We start from the raw sequence: 19,311 nt of genomic DNA on the forward strand, positions 1-19,311 counted from the left end.
GGTGGGTTTCGCTTCGGCGGGTCGGTGTGGACTTGTTGGGCCGAAGGGCCTGTTTCCACACTGTAAGTCTAATCTAATCTAATCTAACATTTTCAGCATCTAACACTACAGACAATTTAGCATGGCCAATTCACCTGGCTTGCACATCTTTGGACTGTGGGAGGAAACTGGAGCACCAGGAGGAAACCCATGCAGAGAATGTGCAAACAATCAGCTGAGGCTGGAATTGAACCTGGTGTTGTGAGGCAGCAGAGCTAACCACTGTGCCACCATTCATTTGTTCGTTCATTCAGACCGGTACTGAAGCCTGAAGCCGATAAATACTATCAGCACTTATCGCACTTCGTTCACTATACATCCAAACGTTAAGTTTGTTAAGCAGGTAATCATTTTAATTGTGGCATTATATCTGAATAAAAGTGAGATATATTAGCTACACATTCCTTTAATTCTTTTAAAAATTTGTTAACGTTGCTCTGGTTCATTACATATGAGAGTTAATAGAAGGGAAACAGAATAATTTGGCGGTAAAGTTCAAGACGTTTACACATTCAGAATTTACTAAATGTTTCATTTTAAGTATGGCATTATACCAGGCCATGACGATGTTGAACAATGTGATTTTGCAGGATTCCAAAGAATCTTTGACATGTTAAATTTTCAAACAGGTATGTATAAATTCTTATTTCTCTTGCTTTATCCAATAATTACCTTTACCGTAATTCATTGTGTTTTTCTTCTTTACCCGGGAATAGTTGAGTGATTAAGTTGACTTTTGCCAATAATACAGTATTTCGAACTGCAGCATGAATTTCAGCCCCTCAAAACTAGTGCCCATGTAATAGTTGACACTATAAATTGAACCTTTAAAAATAGTCTAAACAATTCAACTTTTACACAAGTATATACAGATGTATAGTGAACAAAGAGCGACATATTTCGAAAAGTACATGATTGAAACTCTGCTTAACAATGGATTTTTTTCAAGGCTAACTCTTGGCCAAAGACTATGGTAAGACCAGGTGCCCAGACCCTTAGAAATGTGGATGAGTTGAAACATTTGATGGTGATGGATGCAACATGACTTTGACTCAGTGTGCCAACTCTGACCCATCATATTCGTGGAGGACCAGACAGAATCAGCATGGATTTACCCAAGAGAAATCATGCTTGACAAATTCACTAGAACGTTTTGAGAATATAACTTTGAGTTAGGAAGGTAGATTATTATTTGAATGGAGAGAGATTGGGAAAGGGGGAGGTGCGATGTGACCTGAGAGTCCTTGAACACCAGGCACTGAGAGTTAGTATGCAGGTGCATGTAATTACAAAGAAGGCAAATGGCATGTTGGCCCCTATAGTGAGAGGATTCAAATACAGGAGCAATGGTATCTTGCTGCAATTACACAGGATCTTGGGGGTACCACACCTGGAGTATTGTGTGCAGTTTAGTCCCCTTATCTGTGGAAGGATGTTCTGACTATGGTGGGAGTGCAGCAGAGGTTTACCAGCCTGATTCCTGGAATGGCAGGGCTGACATACAAAGAGAGACTGGATTGGTTATTACCAAATTTACTGGAGTTTAGAAGAATGAGATGGTATCTCATAGAAAACTCTAAAATTCTAACAGGACAAAACATGGTGAATGCAGGAAGGATTGTCTTGATGACTAGTGATTCCAGAATCGGAGATCACCGTTAAAGGATACAGGTTAGGCCATTTAGGATTGATATGAGGAGAAATTTCTTTATCCAGAGAATGAAGTGGAATTCTCTCCCATAAAAAAAAGTGGTTGAGGCCAAACCATTTCATGCTTGCATAAAGTTAGGTACAGGTCTTAGGGCTAAAGAGATCACAGGGTATGGGAGGAAAGTGGGAAGAGGGTACTGAGATTGGGGATCAGCCATGATCATATTGAATGGTAGAGCAGGTTCAAAGGATAAAATAGCCTACTCCTGCTCCATTTTTCTATATTCCTATGTTGTTTCACCTGAGGTTCTGTTGCTAATTGTCCCATTACTGACAGATTCATAGTCATGGCACATTACTTTTCCACACCAACAAGAAAAAAGGACAGCATCTCCACAATCTGATTGGAATAATCATAGTCATCGCAATAATTTTCTTTTAAAAAAGTAAGTTGAATAATGCTTCTTGGGCTTTTTATCCTGGCTTATTTGCAAGACTATCAAGTGTAAGTGTCCTTTAGACAAAGGAATTTGCCATCCTCACTAGGCCCTGGACTCTAGACCCACAGCGATGTAGTTGACTCTTAACTGCCCTCTGGGCAATTAGGAATGGACAATAAATGCTGGCCCAACCAGAGATGCTGATTAACTGTGAGTGAATATTAAAGATAAAATCCAGAAATTAACCATGAATTCCTGGAGATGCCAGGACAATCCAGAATGGTTGGCTGCTCTATCCTCTATCTTGTACATTGTCTAGGATTGGGGATAAGTGCAATGAATGTTTGCAGCAAAGACTGAGTGATGGAAGATCTAATTCAATGTACGATTTGAATCTAATTTCATTTTGTTCTGTGTAAACATATTTGGTAAAATCTCCATTGATTGATGTTAATCATATCTTGTACTACACATTATGTTTTGACTTGCTAATTCATGTTCAGTGAAAAGATGTACTTGTATATAGATACATAAAGTTCTGTCTGATCTGGAAGCAATTCCTAAATTCTTTTTATAGTATCACACGGGACAAACTAAAGCTAGTTGATACATTGTGACTCTGTTGGCAATTTTTTAAACATTTGCGTTATCACAGTTTGTAATATTCAATGCTATTTCTGGCACTTCTAAACTCCAGTGAGAATAACTGCCCACCATCAGAATTGTGAGCTGACTCTCAGCTCAGCTCTTACAAGGGAATCAGTTTTATTTCATCAATATTGGAAGCTATTGGTAATAATCAATCAAATCAGAATAAACAGAAGGTGAAAATGTAGCCCATGCAAATAAAATCACTATCAATTTTATCCTCCAAACTATCAGATGTTATTTATTCCCATTAGTTAATTCATGTTTTATATTACTTTGAGAAGTCTTTAGCAATTTACAATCTGTATCAACGGCCTGGATCTTATATCCCTGCCAGTGAGTTTGAAAGCAGAGTATGTTTGTAAACCAGTTTCTCTGTATGCCAGAGGATTGACAATGCTTTAAAATGTTTGCTCCCCTGTTTCCAGAAGCTAGATTTATTTCGGTCCCTTTCTCTAAATGACAAAACCAGGCTCAAATAATGGTACACACTGAGCTCTCAACAAACAACATACACAATATACACAGACGAGGAGAACGTGAGGACTGCAGATGCTGGAGATCGGAGTCAAAAAGTGTGACACTAGAAAAGCACAGCAGGTCAGATAGCATCCGACCAGCAGGAGAATCAATGTTTCGGACATAAACCCTTCATCAGGAATGTATACAGACATCGACCAAACATTGATCATTTGAACCCTATGCGGGGGTGGGGTGGGGGGGCGGTGTTGTGGGCTCACGTGAATTCAATGGGTGATCTTCCCATCTCATTGCGCCATTCCCCCACTAATTACCTGTCTGAAATTTTAATGGGGTGAGGGAAATGTTAGGCAGCAGCCCATGGTGAACAATACTTAAGGACCTCAGCCTCCCTGCACCATTATTTAACCCTAGCTGCTAAGACTTGGGATTCAGGACCACATTTACCTAAGATAGGCAATGACCGTTCATAAGCAGTTTTCAAATATCTGAACTCAAATACTACCTGAATTTAAAAGAGCACTTAAATACTCATAGATACATTAGTAAATGAGACAGAAAGTGTATGGGGCCCAGCACGGTTCACAGACAATTGGTATGTTGTGTGTTAATCTCGCTAACTTGTGAAGTCAGAATCCTGCTGTCTAGCAAAATCATTTGGAAAATCTTCTGGTCTATTTTCGATGGTGAATGGTGGCTTTTGATGAGGATTCCTTTCTCATTCTGAGCACTTGTTAACCCTTTATTTTTGGAGGCTGGTAGATCACATTTTGTTCAAACACCCGTTTGAGCCATTCCAACAAACAAATACAAGTGCCCAGATGTCAGAATGGTCATGTTCCACTTTTTAAAAATTCATTCATTGATGTGACATCCCTGTTGGTAAACCCAAATCATGTTTGGCAGGGGGTGGAGGGGTTGGGGGGAGTACAAGATTTGAGCCAGCCTACACTGAAGGAACAGTGATATATTTCCAACTCAGGATAGAGAGTGACTCGGAGGGGAAAATTCAAGGATTGGTGTGCCCATATATCTGCTGCCCTTGTCCTTAAAGCTGGCAATGATTGTGTATCTGGAAGATGTTGTGTATGAACCTATGTGTCCTTGTACATGAGTCATTTAAAATTAACATGCAGATGCAGCAAACAATTAAGAAAGCAAATGCTGTGTTAGTTTTCATCAGAAAGGGAATTTTTAAAATTCATTCATGGGATGTGATCACTGGCTATGTTGGCATTTATTCCCCACCCCTAATTGCCCTTGGGTCTGGAGTTACATGTAGGTCAGTCTAGATATGGATGGAAGATTTCCTTCCCTCAAGGGCATTAGTGGATCGTTGGCCATTTTTTATGACAATTGACAGTGGTTGCATGGTTTCCATTAGGTTTGCTTCTAATTTCAGAGTTCTACTGAATTCAAATTTCATCATCGTAGTGGGATTTGAAACCAGGTCTCCAGAACATTAAGATGGCATCCGGTGAAGTTATCTCTATGCCACTGCTCCCCCTTGTGAAAAACCCGTATTGTGTTTATATGGGTCATTGGTGAGACCACACATGGAATACTGTTCACCTTACCTATGAATGGATATACTTTCTGTGGGCTGCAAAACAATCTACACCATTGCTCACCAATGTTGTGTAGGCTTGCCAGTTCACTACACTACATGGGCTGTGCTCTAATGAAGGTTGCTCCCACCATCTCTTTATGTGTAGGTCACCACACAGCCTGCCTGGCCTAATGTGATCAAAGAAAATTATTGCCTGCAAACTGCTATAAAATTCTGGAGCAGTTAACAAGGTTTAGTTTATTTCATCTTAACAGATAGCTACAGGTTACATAGATAGGATAGACAATGTTAGAGAAACATTGAGGAGGGGAAGATGTTTGGTTTCAATGCTTTAAGATCCCAAGCTGTTCTGCCCATAATTATACTGGGTGGTGCTCATGGCCTTCCTCAGTATTAAACCTTTCAGACCCATTCAGAAAAGACTTTCCCAACATTAGTGCTTCAAATCTTTTTCCCATTTTGAGACAAGAAAATTATCATGAGCCCTAAGAGACAGCTGTGAGAGGTGGTGGGGGGGAAACCTGTGGAGGTGAGGTGGGTCCGTTTTAAGTGTGGGACTGTCTGTTGGTATGAATCAGAGTAATTATAACTCAGTGAGAGCTACATCTAGTCTTTGCTGCCTTCCAGCTCACTGACTGAACAGGCCCTCCTCATTGGAAAGGCCTGCCGTAGAGAAAGTCTAATTGACTTTCCGTGGGATAGATTGAGTAAAATGGATCTGTACACCCTTGTGTTTAAATGGATAAAATGTTATCACATTGAAACATATGTAATTGTTTTGGGGCTTGATGCAATTGGGAGTAGGGTTTGCAGTCCAAGAATAGGTTTTGGCCACTTAAGGTTGAATAGAAAAGAATGTTTTTAACTCAAAGGACTGTAGAGCTTTGGAACTGACTTCATTACCACACAGTTTTAGATACTCAGCTGAGTCTCTACACTTAACTTAAGCACATACGAAATAGAAGTGAAAGTAGGCCATTCAGCCCTTCAAATCTGCCTTGCTATTCAAGAAGATCAAGAAGGCCTCAATTCTCTTTTTGCATCAACTCCTCATAGCCATCATCTCTCAAAAATTTCAAAACTCTAATCGACAAATATCCTTCTCAAATACTTTCAGTGATTTAGCCCCCACAACGCTCTTAAGTATAGAATGCCAGACATCCACTACCCTCTGGGAGTAGAAATTCCTGCATATTTCAAATTTAGGGATATAGGCCTGGCGATTTCCCAATATAGCAGGAGGGCTGTTCTTGGCTTGGAGTGGTGTTCTTCTCCCGGCGTGGGGGTCATGTCCTGTAAAGGAGGCCTTTTTCTGCGGCTTCTGGGTATTCCAGCAGTCCAGAGCAGAGTCTAGTCCAGGCGTGGCGATCTTGTCTTGGTGTGGAGGTCATGTCCTTGCTTCAGACGCAGCTTCTGGATCTTGGGAGGTGGACTTCTGCAGTGAAGGTGTATTCCCAGTGTGGAGGTGTACTCCTGGTGTGGAGGTACCCTCCTGGCGTGGAGGTGTCATCTTGGTATGGTGGGGAGGTCCCAGCCTAATGTTGCAATCTTGGCTGGGCCCTGTTTGGCAGTTTCAGCCTAATGTTCCAGCATACCTCAAATCCAGGAGACTTTAACTGAACTGCAGAGAACTTCCACTTTCTTTTTCTAATTTATGACTTCTGTCATTCATTTAGGTGCTGTGGTATGGCCATTTATCAAATTTTTCACTGCATTTGTTTTTGTAAAACTACACACGACAATAAATTGCTATTCTATTCTAAATCAGTATCTCCTTATTTTCCAATTCAGTCAATTTGGGACAAACTTTCCAATTTGGGATTCCTCCAATAAGGGAAACATCTTTTCACAATTTATACTCTCAAGCTCCCTCAAAATCTGATACATTTCAATAAAATCTCCATTTGTTCATCTAAAGCATAATGAATAAAGATCTAACCTGTTAGGCTGTTCTTGTAAAGTCAACCCCTTCATCTCAGGAATCAGCCAAATGAATCTCTTTTGAACTGATGCCAATGCCAGTTTATCCTTTATAAAATAGCGTACCCAAAACTACAGACTGCACTTGCGGTGTAGCCTCACCAATACTATTGCACCAAGACTTCCCTATTTTGAAACTCCAACTCCCTAGCCTTAAAAGCCAAAATCCTATTTGCATTATTTTCTTGCTGAGCTTGCATACTAACCTTTTGTGTTTTATACACAAGAACACCAGATCTCTCTGTGCTATATATTTTTGGAATCGCTCTTCATTTAAATAGCAGCCAATTCCCCATCATTTTCTCCAAGACTGCCACACCCACTTTAGCTTTTTTATTACAGAACCACAGCAGTTCCTGCATTTTTTTTTTAAAAAATCAATTATTTTTCATAATCAGTTTTTCTCCCTTTTTTATGAGCGTTTTAGTCAATCACTTTCCATGCTGTACACCTCTATGGTTCCTTACTGATATGTGGTATTTATTTTAAGGAGCTAACATAAATATCACTTGATCAGGTACAAATATCCTATTGAAGATAAAAAGCCCATCACTGTATATAGGCAGATTGTGAGGACACAACTGGTCAGATTGTATTAAGTAGGAAAACAGGTTCGAAAGGTGAAACGCCTATGCTTTCTTATGTCTGATGTTAATTTTTACAGATGGCAGGGCATATTGGATGGTTGAGATGGTTCACAAAACATTGAGATCTTGAGGCTCTGGTAAAGCCACAACCAAACCATTATGTCCAGTGTTGGTCACCACATCTTGTAAAGGATATGAGGGTTCTTTAGAAGGTATGGGTGGAGTTTGTCAGAATGGTTCCAGTAATAAATGACTTTAGCTACAAGTTGGCGGTCAATGCAGATACAATTATTCTCCTTGGAGTAAAGGAGATTGAGGGATGATTTGATAGAAGTGTACGAGGTTACAATAGGTTTAGAGAAGCTATATAGATTGGAGATACCTCCATTAGCTGATGGTACAAGTAAAAAAAAAAATAGGTTGGACTTTTTTAACATTTTAAAATTTAACATTTAATATTTCAAGTGGCAATAACCTGACATTGACTCCCCATGTGCATGGTGGGAGTGGAGACAATAAATGATTTCTACTGTAAATTAGTTGGCCAACTGATAAATTTACAAGCCTCCAGAGTTGGTGGGAGTGGGGAATGAGGTGTAAATAAATTTATCAGAACCAGCATAGATCTGATGGGCCAAATGACCTCCTCTTATGCCATAATGATTTGATGGATAGAATTTAGAGATGTGGAGGTGGTCACGAAACACTCAGAAATAAACATGTATTCCCTGTTAACACATGAACTGATTGGTCTTTTAATTATTTGTAAAGTGCTTTCTCTGCCAAACTCTATTTTTAACATTTGTCCCTTGGATGGTTATTTTGCAATGCCAATTACTTGTACAAAGTCAAAAGTCACACAACACCTGGTTATAGTACAACAAGTTTATTTGGAATTACAAGCTTGTGGAGCACTGCTGCTTCATCAGGTGAAGTGACTTTACCTGACAAAGGAGCAGCGCTCTGAAAGTCTGTGGTTTTAAATAAATCTATTGGAGTATAACCCGGAGTCATGAGACTTTCGACTTTGTCTACCCCAGTCCAACACTGGAATCTCCACATCACTGTACAAAGTTCATCGAGAAATTTAGATAGGTCACATAGCAGTGTTTATCTTCATAACGATCTTGTTCTATATATTCTCTGACTAGACGGAATGTGGTGGAACCAAGGGTTTCAATATGCATTACCTTCTCTTCTGCGTACCTTGTGCTATAATTCTGAAAATAATGCATAGATTCCAATGTATTAAACATGAACAAATTTGTAGAGAAAAATATTATGTTACTCCTCTGTTGCTAACAGCAGCTCTGATGTTTCTGGATATGAAATGAGCTGTTATTTGAAAAGGTAATTTGATCTTGATGTGTACAAGTAGCAAAGAGACCTGGAAAGCCAAGAAGAAACCGGAGAGCCTTGAGCGTTTAGGTTACTTAACACTTTGCACAGTTCAATGCTATATGAAGCCTAGCTTTGAGCATGCCATCTTCTGGATGTGGGGAGCAGTGGCAGAATTTTGCTCCAATTCCTTGTTCTGGCTGTAACCATTTTTTTCAAAAAAAAAGAGGTCTTTTAAAAATAAAGATAAAGTCCAATAGGTTTATTTGGAAGTACAAGCTTTCGGAGTCATGCTCCTTTGTCAGGTATCTAATGGAGCAGAATCATAGGACACAGAATTTATAGCAAAAGATTTTTGCTGCAAATTCTGTGTCCTATGATCCTGCTCCACTAACTGACTGACGAAGGAGCAGCGCTCTGAAAGCTTGTACTACCAAATAAACCTGTTGGACTATAACCTGGTGTTGTGTGATTTTTAACTTTGTCCACCTCAGTCCAACACTGGCACCTCCACATCACAAAAATCAGGGATTTCCCATTTAGCACTGAGATGAGGAGGAGTTCCTTCTCTCAGAGTTTTTGTAATCTTGTTGCAGCTCACTAGGCTACAGCACCAGAAATCAAAGCTGTCTATTTAATAAAAGTTAATAATTTTATTAAAGTGTACAAAGTTCCTCAACTACTTGTTTTTTTAGTCTCTGATTAACAGAAAGCACAGACCAGTTTTCTGCACGTACTGAGAAGTATTATTCATTATAAATAAATAGGTTCATTACAATAGCTTGACAATTAGTATTAAACAATGTTCATCTTAAAAAAGGGTAGCACAGTGACTCAATGGTTCACACTGCTGCCTCATAGAAGCAGGGACACAGTTTCGATTCCCACCTTGGGTGATTGTCCATATGGAATTTGCATGTTCTCTCTATGTCTGCATGGGTTTCCTCCAGGTGCTCTGGTTTCCTCCCACAGTCCAAAGATTAGGTAGATTGGCTATGGTTAATGTGGAGTTACGGGGATAGGATGGGGGTATTGAGTCTGGGTGGGTTGCTTTCAGAGGGTTGATGCAGGCTCGATGGACTGAATAGCATCTTCCTGTACTGTAGAGATTTGATGATTATGAACTGTCTGCGTGTAACTCTACCAGGTAAAACTTTAACCAGAATGTTAATCTGGAGCTCTTGATTACTAATCTTATGATTTTGGTTTGATTGATAAAATTTTATCTGTTAGTTTTCTTAATATGGTCTTTCAGTGCATTTGGTTCTTTTGGATTATAAAATGTTCCATAATAGACTTACCAGTAAATTTAATATATATAGGATAAATGAGACCACAGTAGTATCGATATGAAGTTGTGAGTGTGGTGCTAGAAAAACACAGTAGTCAGCAGCATCTGAGGAGCAGGAGAATCGACATTTTGGACATAAGCCCTTCATCAGGAACCACTTTCTCCTCGATCTGAAATTGGTTGAGTGACACAAAACTGAGAGTAGTGGTGAATGATTGTTTTTCAGTCTCAAGGTAACCATACAGTGGGGTTACCTTTGTGTGAAGGCTACTGCCTTTCTTAATTTGCATTATTGGCCTAGATTTGTGTGTACAGGGTTGTATTTCCAAACATGTGGATAGCACAAAACTATGGAAGTTTTGTGAGTTTTTGAGAAGATTGAGATTCAGGTTGTAGGTTTGCTCGCTGAGCTGGAAGGTTTGTTTTCAGACACTTCACTGGTGTCTCAGTGGTGATATTACCTAGCATGGTGATGAAACGTCTGAAAAGAAACCTGCCAGTTCAGTGAGTAAACCTACAACCAGTATTGTGAATTGTCAGAAGAATAGTGATGAACTTCAACAATGACTAAAACAGGTTGGTGGAATGAGCAGAAAAGTTCCTCCTCTCCCCTCAATTCCTCCTGATATTCACTTTAAATTTATGCCCCTTATTAATTGACCTCTCTGCTAAGGTAAATAGGTCCTTGCCACTCAATGTATCTAGGGCCTTCATAACTTTTTATATCACACTCAAACCTCTCTCAGGCTCCTCTGAACCAAAGACAGCAACCCCAGTCTTTCCTCATAGCTACCATCCTTATAAATTTCCTTAATACACGCACTAACACAATTACATCCTGAGGGTGAACAGTATTGCACACAACACCTAAGTAATGATTTTAATTGTCTACTCAGGTTGTTTTAAATTGTTCCACCTCTACCTTCTGCACAAGATAAATACATAATGCATTCCGTGACAGAAAACCTCTATTCTGTGACAAATATAAAACTCACCATTAGGAATGACACTGGTTAAAAATCTCCTGCAATTGTTTCAAACAAAATTAAATAAAATTAGGTTGTTGCATAAGAACTTTACAGAAGTATCACAATAATACTGACCACAGTCTAAAATTTAAAACAAACCTTTGTATTTATATAAAATCATACAGAAATAGACCCTTGGTCCAACCAGCCCATGCTGAACATAATCCCAAACTGAACTAGTCCCAGCTGCCAATTTCTGACCCATACCCCTCCAAACCTTTCCTATTCATGTTCTTATCTAACTGCCTTTTAAATCTTGTAATTGTACCCACATCCACCACTTCCTCAAAAGGTTCATTCCATATGCAAACCATCACTGTGTAAAATATTTGCCCCCATGTCTTTTTTAAGTCTCTCCTTTCACCTTAAAAATATGCTCCTAGTCTTGAAATCCCCCACTCTGGGAGAAAATACCTACCATTAACCCTGTCAACACCTCACATTATTTTATAAACCTCTGTAAGGTGACCTCTCAACCTCATATGTTCCAGTTAGAAAAAGAAGCTCAGCCTATCCAGCCTTTCTTTATAACTCAAACCTTCCATATCCAGCAACATCCTAGTAAATCTCTTCTGAACTGATTATGTTTATTCCTCTCTGCAGTGGGACCTAGTGTGTGACAATAGCTGGAAAGGACCATTTACCACATCAATCTTTCTCCTGGGAGTATTGTGTGGCTCGATTATCTCAGGTCAACTTTCAGACAGGTACAGGGTTTGATAATGTTGATGAAAGTAATGCATTTTATATGATCTACCTGGCTTTTAGCAAGGCTTTTGATAAGGTGCTTCATGCCAGACTGGACGCGAAATGAAGAGTCCTTGAGATTGAGGAAAAGTAGCACATTGAATAAAATTGGCCCAGGTAGAAAGTGGAGGATGATGACAGAGTTTCTGTGGCTGGAAGACTGTTTTGTGTGGGGCTTCGGTGCTGGTGCCCTTTTTGTTTGTGGTGTACATTAATGATTTGGACTGAAATGTGGCGGGTGTGATCATGAAGTTGACTGATGGCATGAAATTTGGTAGCTGGTAAACAGTGGGGAGGGTAGGCACAAACTGTAGAAGGATATCAATGGACTGGTCAGGTGGGCAGAGCAGTGGCAAATGGAACTTGACCTGGAAAAGGGGAGGGGTTACAAGGGAAGGGCTGTCACTATGATTGATAGAATCCTGTAAATGATTGAAGATTAGAGAGACTTTGATGTGTATGTCCACAATTCCTAAAGGTATCAGAACACCTAAAGAAATTAGATAAAAAGGTATATTTGCCTTAATCAGCCAAGGCATTGAACACAAGTGCAATGAGGTTATTCTGGAATTTATAAAATGCTGGTTAGGTTAGAACTGCTGTGCTGCGTGCAGCTTGGTTCACCACATTACAGGAAGAATGTGACTGCAAAAGAAAGGGTGCAGAGGAGATTCGTGTTTGGACTGGAGAGTCCGAGTCAGGAGGAATGGTTGAATAGGCCAGTGTTGTTTTCCTTGGGGCAATGATGTTGAGAAGGGATCAAGCAGTAATGTATAAGATTACAAGGAGCATAGTTGGGATGGATCGGAAGCACTTTTTCTATTTTTAGAGGAGTCAATAACCTGGGGGGCTACAGATTTAAGGTGTGAGGTAGAAAGCTAGGTGGATAGATGAGGAGAAGCTTCTTCACTCAGAGGGTTGTGGGAGCTTGGAACACACTGTCTGAAAGGGTGCTTGAATCAGAAATTCTTGTAACATTTATGGAGTATTTAGAAATTCACTTGCTGTAGCCTCGAGGGCTATAGACCAAGAACTGGAAAATGGGATTAAAGGAGCTAGTGTTTTGTTGACTGAGGTGGACACGATGGGCCAAACGGCCACCTGCTGTGTTGCATATATATCATGAGAATGTTGGATGATGACATCCAATCTTGTATGATGACACTTAGGTTTATGATGGGCAAGTTGGGGGCAGCCACACAGCAATGTTTGAGCCCGGTCTTGTACTCTCACATTGACAGCTGGTAAGCAAGGGAGTGAAAGGTTATTGGACTTGGGGGGAAGAGGGTGGCGGTGGGGGGGGGGGAGGGGGGGGGGGGAGATGTTGTTGGAATGTGTATTTGATGTTAAATCTAAACAGTCGTAATCTTATCAAATTGCTGAATTGTTTACCCCAGCTTCTTGTTTGTACAGTTGCATGTTCATATATTTACATTAGGTGCAATATATGTTTGCCATACAAAGACATGAAAGAAAAGTTGTAACATCAATTTGTTCTTGTGCTTTTCAGGTATGGAAGAAAAGTTGTTCTCTTTGGCGATATAGCCTTATAGACAATCTTAAACTTAATTCAGCTGGCCTCTCAGAGTTGGGAAATGTTCTGCTGTTGCACTTTTTTGTTGGCGTAGGAGATATTGCAAGTTATATAGCCACTTTTGTTCTCGTTAAGTTTATTTTTGTGGCATTCCCAGCTTATTTAAAAGAAACTAAGAACAGACATTGCTGCAAACATTTGGTCATTTAGGCAGTTTCATGGATGGAAAGGAGTGTTGATATTTTAGCTTGATAATCTTTTATCAGGATGATAAGGCAGGTTTAACAATTCGGAAGGAACAGAGAACTAGGAAAAGTAAGGAGACGAGGGGAGACGAGTGGGCGGCACGGTGGCACAGTGGTTAGCACTGCTGCCTCACAGCGCCTGAGACCCGGGTTCAATTCCCGACTCAGGCGACTGACTGTGTGGAGTTTGCACGTTCTCCCCGTGTCTGCGTGGGTTTCCTCCGGGTGCTTCGGTTTCCTCCCACAGTCCGAAGATGTGTGGGTCAGGTGAATTGGCTATGCTAAATTGCCTGTAGTGTTAGGTAAGGGGTAAATGTAGGGGTATGGGTGAGTTGCGCTTTGGCGGTCGGTGTGGACTTGTTGGGCCGAAGGGCCTGTTTCCACACTGTAAGTAATCTAATCTAATCTAAATGGAGGGTCTGTGAAGGGAAGGAATTGTTAAATTACAAAAGGGATGACAAAGATGATGGGATGTTGAAGAAACAGAAAGATGGATCTCAGGTGTTGCAGATGGCTACAGCAGACCCTTTATCAGAACGTGCCACTTAGAGACGTTGGGAAAGCTGGTTTGGGGCTGAAGTGGTTGAGCTCACTGTTGAGGCAATGGGTGGACAGCATTTCCTTTTGCATAAAGAGAAGCTCAGTACAGTCCTGTGAAGATGTACAGGTAACATGCTGGATCATTACAAGAAGGGAACAAGGAGACAATCTAGCCAAGTCACATTCGAAAAGTCCCATCTTGCCCAACTATGCCCTTGAAGTTCCAACATTCTCTTAAGAATTGTGAATACTTGAATAAGGAATTAGAGTGAGGAGTCTTAGATTCATGAAACCATTGTCAAAGGTCAAGTGAAAGTGAGGACTGCAGATACTGGAGATTATGGTGCTGGAAACGCATAGCAGGTCAAGCAGCATCTGAGGAACAAGAGAATCGATGTTTCGGGCAAAAGCCCTTCATCAGGAATGAAGGGCTTATGCCCAAAATGTCGCTTCTCCTGCTCCTCAGATACTGCCTGACCTACTGTGCGTTTCCAGCACCACATTCTCAACTCATTGTCAAAAGTTGTCAGCTTGGTTATCCTTTCCAGTATTTTCTTTAATATCTGGACATCCCCACGATGTTGTATGACAGTGATAATGTCTGCACAAGACAGAAATGGCCAAAGCAAAGTTTGAACGGTAGACACCAAGGTAGAAAACATCTTGAAAAGTGAAGAATAATATCTGGAACAAAATTAGCAAAGTGAAGAATAATATCTGGAACAAAATTAGCAAATAACTTTTAAACTTCCCACATTAAATTGACAAACTCTTACTCCTGCAGAACTTCCTTTAGCTTGGTATGTCATCATTCACCAAGTAATAAAATCAGAGAATCACACAGGCCCTTTGGCCCAACTCATCCATGCTAACCAGGTTTGTTAAATTGAACTAGTCACATTTGCCTACCTTTGGCCACATCCCTTTAAACCTTCCTGAAATAACTACCCAGAGGTCAATGCACAAACACACAGGCTGTAACCAGCCAACTCAGAGTCAGCCCCTGAACTGAGGAGATTCTAAATCGCCTAGTTACACTTTTTTTCTCTTTTTAAAATTTTTTAAATTTATTTTTTCTTCTTTTCTAAAACTCCTGTTTTTATTCCTTACTCCCACACTACCACCTAACTGTAGTAATGCTTACATTTTCCCCAGCACCCATGTTGTGAGTGTGTGCAGGTGTGAGACACAATCAAAGACAACAGGTGTACAAATCTTTATTCAATTTCCACCACCAGGAAGAAATCTCCTAGTTACATTGGTCAGCTAGGGCTTTCCATATTGACTTAGGTGAGCAACCCTAATCAAGGATCTTATAGTCAACAAGATCCAGCTGGTTCCAATCACTACACTTTCCTATCCATGTACCTGTCCAAATGTCTTTTAAATGTTCTAATTGTACTCACCGCTACCACTTCCTGTGGTAGCTCAAGTGACTAGCTAGCATTTTGGAGCAATTTACAATGTTAAAGCCTTGAAGCTGAACAACACTAATTAAAGTTCACCCTTGCTTCACTGTTGCAATCCACATTACTCTACAATGAGCTAACAGGCAGGTTTACTCCTGAAAACTGAAACAATTGTAGAATTACACAGGCAGTCTGGTGTACAGAGACTGCATAAATGTCCAAAATACATTGTAAACTCCAATGTCCTATCAGATTTAACAAATAATTGCCTGTAGATCCTGAGCTCATAACCTTGGATGAAATTTGCATACTACGAAGGGACGATAGTTCCAGCATGTTATCGCCTCGTTACTTTAACTGAGGCCCCATTAACAATTCAGGTGAGCACTGTAAGTACAGTAAGTTAACCTGGAAACTTTGTCGTTTTGCTCCTCAGAAGAACAAAAACAAACCCCAAAAATTAACAAATTATTCCTTTTATTTGTGTTTGTGGGTGAGCAGAAAATAATTTCCCCATAACTATCATCACACTCCAGAAATATAATTTTATGTAAAAGTTTGGGATGTTTCATTGATGTGATTAACAGCCAGGCAAAATGTAAGGCATTTGTTTTTTTTTCTGACTGTTATTAGCAATAGTATTCCTGTGATTACTCATCCATCCATGACTCTAATTTTAACTTGTAGCTTCCCTGTTGCATGGAAAATGTAAGATTTTCTTTGATGACTTCAATAATAAATCATAGCCATAACAGGCAGCATGATCACAGAGAACAGTACATGTAATAGCTTTTTGAAAGATGTGGATCAGTTTACATGGCATTTCTGAAAATTGATTTCATGGTAAACTGAAAGCAGTTGGACAGGTGATCAAACCTGCAAAATAAACACAGAAGACGCAAGATGTGAGGAAATTGAATAACTTTTCGAAAACCCTACAGATTAAACAACCTCGAAATGAAAGTATGAGAATTCTTGCATTCTTTTATAATTACTATAACACTTTACAATTATGATTTGGAGATACTGGTGTTGGATTGGGGTGTTCAAAGTTAAAAATCACACAACACCTTGATTGTCTGTTGAGTCTTTCATCTGTTCAAATACCATGATAGTTTTACTTCTTTCATGTGTAAATGTCAAAACCTTTTTTAAAAAGTTGCATTCTCAGGTTAACTGTAACAATTGGTTTTAGCTAGACAATATGTTGAAGGTGTTAGCTTCCTGTGTTCTCTGTCTATACCATGATGCTTAGATTGATTCTAATCTAAAAAGTGAGATAACAGAGTTTTTGAGCTCAGAGTTCTACATGAATGCATGCAGCTTTTGAGCAAAGTACAATGTAACTCTGCAAGTACATATTCACCACACAAAATATATGCATATGTGTGCATGTGTGTGTGTGTGTGTGTGCGTGTGTGTGTAGTGCAATGGTGGTCACCTGTAGTGTGACATGAACCCAAGGTCCTGGTTGAGGCCCTCCCTATGGGTATGGAACTTAGCTATCACTCTCTGCTCGGCCACTTTTTGCTGCTGCCTGTCCCGAAGTCTGCCTTGGAGGACGGTCACCAGAAGGTCTGAGGTCGAATGTTCTGGACCACTGAAGTGTTCCCCAACTGGGAGGGAACACTCCTGTCTGTTGATTGTTGTGAGGTACCCATTCATCTGTTGATGTAGCCTTTACTCGGTTTCCCCAATGTACCATGCCTCAGGACATCCTTGCCTGCATTGTATAAGATAGACAATGTTGGTTGAGTCACATGAGTACCTGACATGTATAAGGTGAGAGGTGTCCCCATGTCCCCATGGTATCCATGTCCACACTCTGACATGCCTTGCAGCGCCTACCGTGACAGGGTTGTATGGAGTTGTCCTGAAAGTCGGGCAGCTTGCTACAAACAATGATCTGTTTGAGATTTGGCCGTTGTTTAAAGGCAAGCAGTGGAGGTGTGGGCAAGATCTTGGTGAGGTGCTCATCCTCATTGATAATGTGTTGCAGATCACGAAGAATATGGTGTAGTTGTTCAGCTCCTGGGAAGTACTGGACAACGAAGGGTACCCTGTCGGTCTCCTGAGGAGGTCATTACGGCTCCTTGCTGTGGCACGTCGGAACTGGCAGTCGATGAGTTGAGCATCGTACGCCATTCTTATGGGGGCATCCCTGAGTACTTCCAGGGTCCCGTCACATTCCTCCTCATCTGAGCAGATTCAGTGTACGTGTAGGGCTTGTCCATAGGGGATGGCTGTTTTAATAGGTTTTGGGTGGAAGTTGGAGAAGTGTAGCATTGTGAGGTTGTCTGTGGGTTTGCGGTAGAGTATGGTGCTGAGGTGTCCATCCTTGATGGAGATGCATGTGTTCAAGAAAGAGGCAGATAGTTGAGAGTAGTCCATGGTGAGTTTGATGCTGCGATAAAACTTGTTGATATCACTGTGTAGTTTTATCAGTGACTTCTCACCATGGGTCCAGAGGAAGAAAATGTTATCACTGTACCTGGTGTATAATGTTGGTTGGAGGTCCTGCATAGAGAAGAAATCTTGTTCAAATCTGTGTATGAAGATGTTGGCATATTGGGGTGCAAATTTGGTCCCCATGGCTGATCCATGTGTCTGGATGAAGAACTGGTTGTCAAAGTTGAAGACGTTGTGATCGAGGATAAAGTGGATGAGTTGTAGGATGGTGTTTGGAGATTGGCAGCTGTTGGTGTCAAGTACTGAGGCTGTTGCTGTGATGCCATCATTGTGGGGGATGCTGGTTTATTTGTGACGAGGAATGTTCCCGGTCCAACTGGTCCTTTGGTGCTGAGTTTCTGTAAGAGATCCGTATTGTGGCAACATAAGCTGGGGATCCCCTGCACAAAAGGTTTCAAGATGCCTTCAACATAGCCGGAGAGATTCTCACACAGGGTCCCAATGCCTGATACAATGGGACATCCTGGTGTGTTGGCTTTGTGTACCTTTGGAAGGCAGTAGAAGTTGCCTACACGAGAAATACGTGTGATGAGGGTGCATAGGGAACTCTGAAGGACTGGATCCAAAGTCCTGATCAATGTGTTTAATTCTGTGCCTTACAATTGTGTACTCCACAACCACCTGATGAAGGAGCAGCGCTCCAAAAGCTAGTGCTTCCAATTAAACCTGTTGGACTGAAGCCTGGTGTTGTGTGATTTTTAACTTTGTACATCCCAGTCCAACATTGCCATTACCAAATCATGACTACTATCAACACCACTAACCGCCGGCTTAATGGGGAGAGGATCTCCAAGAAGATTGCACATATCGACACAGACACCAAGTTTCTACAAAAATGCAAGAAAGCAGGAAAGATCCCAAAAAGGATTACAGATCATGAACCCAGTCAAGTCAATCTACAACCCAGACTACGTGGAGAGGATTTGCCACCGCACCTCTCGCACACTCCTCAGTCATCTCATGCACCAACTCTACAGCAGGCGCCACAACCTTGAAATTAAGATGGAGTCCATACTCACAGCCTGCACTCAGGATACAGCAGTACAGTTACGGGACATTGCCAAACAGACAAGGCGACAAAACTACACCACTTACATGCACACCAAGAACAAAAAACTGGAGAAACTTGGCATTCCCACCAGTAGTAGCAAAGCCCACCCTGGCACCACAGTGGATAAAATTATCACTGCAGGGAAGTCTATTATCAACTTATCGGACCACACCCTTCAACTGGAAGAGATTGAAGTCCTGAGCAGGGGTCTCAACTTCTGCCCCACCACAAAAGTGGATCCGTTGGTTCTGGCAGCAGACACAGA

General features: G+C 40.8%; 1 protein-coding gene across 1 annotated transcript in view; it reads left to right on the forward strand.

Annotated features, from left to right (window-relative positions):
* Positions 1-331: 331 nt before the first annotated feature.
* LOC132822098 (storkhead-box protein 2-like) overlaps positions 332-19,311 on the forward strand; it is a 437,283-nt gene continuing 418,303 nt past the window's right edge. Inside the window, exon 1 of the mRNA XM_060835161.1 lies at positions 332-382. The gene's annotated coding sequence lies outside the window, so the exon portion shown is untranslated. The remainder of the gene's footprint in view (positions 383-19,311) is intronic.

This window comes from Hemiscyllium ocellatum, chromosome 2 (assembly GCF_020745735.1).
Source record: "Hemiscyllium ocellatum isolate sHemOce1 chromosome 2, sHemOce1.pat.X.cur, whole genome shotgun sequence".
NCBI lineage: Eukaryota > Metazoa > Chordata > Chondrichthyes > Orectolobiformes > Hemiscylliidae > Hemiscyllium > Hemiscyllium ocellatum.